The following is a 3,574-nucleotide window of genomic DNA, read 5'->3' on the forward strand; positions in this document are numbered from 1 at the left end:
GGATAGATATCATTCCAAAAAGTAATGTAGGCTACCAATCCCAGATCGTCCCTTTAAATAGGATATTGCGGACATCGTTTGCACATTAAAAACCTGCCATTTGAATGAATAAGAGCAACTATAGTTATAACAAGGCAACATCGGGGTCGTCTGTCAGTCAACAGTCAGAATCAGGTGCATAAAACTCACCTGTCACAGTAGATTCACCCCCACACACCATTTATAATAACCGGGCTGGTTACAGTGTTTATCTTGGGTTGGACACTCCAGATCGGTCGCCCCTACTACCATTAAGCCCCCTCGTCTGGGCTATTTAAACAGGTCGTGTGCGTCTGTGCTCTTCGCTCCGATATCAACTTCACCGATTCCACGCAAATATTGTTTTTAATCTAACAAAAGATCAATGTAAACTGGGACGTTGATCTCAAACAAACAAACAAAAACCCGGGTAGTGTTCAGTTGTTCAGTGCAGTATTCCTCATGTGTTTATGGGGTGAATGATCCGGGAGCATTATCTATCATCCGTTGTTGCCAGTTCTTTGTTTCCTGCTTGCCTGCGTGCTGCCTGCTGTCGCCGGTGTGGGGCTGTGTCTGAGAGGCTGTACCCCCACCCCTCTCCCTCTCCCTCCCCCTCTCTCTCTCTCTCTCTCTCCCTCTCCCTCCCTCTCTCCCTCTCCCTCCCTCCCTCTCTCTCTCTCTCTCTCTCTCTCTCCCCCTCCCTCCCTCCCTCCCTCTCTCCCTCTCCCTCCCTCCCTCCCTCCCTCCCTCTCCCTCCCCCCTCCCTCTCTCCCTCTCCGTCCCTCCCTCTCCCTCTCCCTCCCTCCCTCCCTCCCCCCCCTCCCTCCCTCCTCCCTCCCTCCCCCCCCCTCTCTCGCTCTCCCTCCCCCCTCTCCCTCTCCCTCCCTCCCTCTCCCTCTCCCTCCCTCTCTCCCTCTCCCTCCCTCCCTCTCCCTCCCTCCCTCTCTCCCTCTCCCTCCCTCCCTCTCTCCCTCTCCCTCCCTCCCTCCCTCCCCCCTCCCTCCCTCCCTCCCCTCTCCCTCCCCCCCTCTCCCTCTCCCTCCCTCCCTCTCCCTCCCTCCCTCTCTCCCTCTCCCTCCCTCTCTCTCCCTCCCTCCCTCCCTCTCCCTCCCCCCTCCCTCTCTCCCTCCCTCCCTCCCTCCCTCCCTCCCCCCTCCCTCCCTCCCCCCCACCATCCCCCCCTCCCTCTCCCTCTCTCTCCCTCCCTCTCCACACCTCCCTCCCTCCCCCCACCCCTCTCCCTCCCTCCCTCTTCACACCTCCCTCCCTCCCCTCTCCCTCTCTCCCTCCCTCCCTCTCCACACCTCCCTCCCTCCCTGTGTCTCCCGTCACACAACTCGCCCTGTCACACTTGAGTAAACATATAACGAAAACACACCAATGGAAAAATGGAAGATTATAATTAATTATTTTGTGAATGTATAGGCTATGTTTACCTAATTATGTATGGGTCCCTATTGTCACCTATTATCAGTAGGCCTATGCGTGTCCTATAATGGGCATATGAACTAGTACAGGTGCATACATTCACAGGTGTTTCTTGGTGCTTTATTTCCATCTAGTGACAATTATTGGAATAATCCCCAAAAAATGTTTTACTTGATTACTTAAAACAATATATACACAGTACTCAAGTTGTAAAAGAAAATCAGGGGGGGATGGTGGATTTTATCATATGGGGACAATTTGAGCATCCCCACAGCGTCAGTGACTTCAGTGTCAGTGACTTGGTAAAAATGTCATTGCATGTGTGCGTGACCCCTCGCCCCACAGTATTTGATTGAATATGCCCAAACCTGGTCTTGGTGGAGAGTGCCAAATCAAGCCAGCATTTTGTTCGGTTTTTCAACTTAGTTGAAAGTCTGTACACCTTCATAGCCAGATCTCCAAAACGTCACGCTGCGTTCGTGAAAATGCAACAGACCATGTACCCTGACCAAAGAGTCTGTGAGTTGAAAAGGCTGTCTGACACACGGTGGGCATGTAGAGAAGACGCTCTGAGATCCCTGAAGAAGGTCCTTACTGCTGTGGTGAAGCTGCTTCAGAACATGGCTGATAGTGATCCACCAGACTCTGCAGCAGGTGATGCCCGGATGCTCTTGCGTAGCATAGATTTTGAATTGATTCTATGCATGGAGATTGCCACACCCGTCTTCAATGAGACTGCCATCGCATCTGCTTCGCTTCAGAGAAAAGACCTCGACTTGTCAGCATCATACACCATTGTGGAGGGGGTCTTACAAAGAGTGACAGCAATGAGGAAGGATGAAGAGTTCAAGGTGCTTTTTTCAAATGCAAAGGGGCAAGCAGAGGCAGCAGGCATTGAGGTGCCAGAAGAAATACCCGGACAAACCAGACGGAGGAAGGTACCTCAAAGGTACAGGTATAGCTCTGAATCTGTTACGGAGCAGTACCAAGCCCAAGACTTGGAGGAACACTACCCGGGGCAAGGTGTTCTTTACCTTTCTTGACATACTCTCGCATGAGCTACACCGTAGATTCAAGGGGATGGATGACACGCCTACTGGGTCAATCCTAACAGGTCTTCTCTGCCTTACCATCTCAAGTCACTGGAAGGGCATGACAAATGACAGAGCTGCTCTATCTGTCAGAGATGTGTGCCAGTTTTATGATGCAGAAGAAGAGAATGTTGTCACCGAACTGAAGGTATTCCACTCTTCATATGCTCTCCCCTCCAACAATGTCACAGCTGCGCTTAAGTGCCTTAAAGACAATAATGTGGAATCAGTTTTCCCAAATCTAACTATGCTCCTCAAAACTTATGCCACTATCCCAGTGACAACTGCTTCAGTAGAGCGATCATTCTCAAAACTGAAGCTGATGTGGGGAAAAAAGGCTCTCTGATCTCATGCTGCTTTCAATTGAGAGGGATATCCCAATTGATCGTAATGAAGTCATAGACATATATAAACACATGGCCCAAAGAAGAATTCTGCTATGACTCCACTACCCACCATCTCCCTTCCGTTGCAGCATTGGCATCTGTCCATGCTTCTCCTGCAGCAAGCGCCCAACCAATATGCACCTTTGTTTGGACATGCAGAGTGATTTTCAAATGAGACACTCATGACAATATTTTTAATTTCCAGTTACAGTAACAGTCATGTAATCTAATGTTGGGTCTTAAAATCATATTTTTTCATATAATTGTCTTGTTTCTTTTGTGTAGTTTGTAGCTTAATCATATATTTCTTTATTTCTTGATCTGTTGAAGATAGTCCTGTCCATAGGTAGGTAACTTGAGCCTAGGCTGGGGGGATGGGCTGTTTATTATGGTGGGAGGCTAGGGGGATGGGAGAGCCTCGGTTCATTGTTTTGTTTGTGAAGCATTAGTTGAAATGCAGGTGCAAATGACTGAGTGGCAGACATTGTATATGGTTTTCTAGTTCTGATTTGTTTTGACAATTTTCAAGGTTTGGTTTTATTGTGTGCTTGATTGCATTTTAAATGTTCTAATATTTCAAAGTTTGCTATTATTGTAATTCTGTATGCTCTCAGTTTGACAATAAATCTGAATTAAACTTCATGTTCTATA

Source organism: Nansenia antarctica, assembly GCF_963989245.1.
Source record: "Nansenia antarctica genome assembly, contig: SCAFFOLD_443, whole genome shotgun sequence".
Taxonomy (NCBI): Eukaryota; Metazoa; Chordata; class Actinopteri; order Argentiniformes; family Microstomatidae; genus Nansenia; species Nansenia antarctica.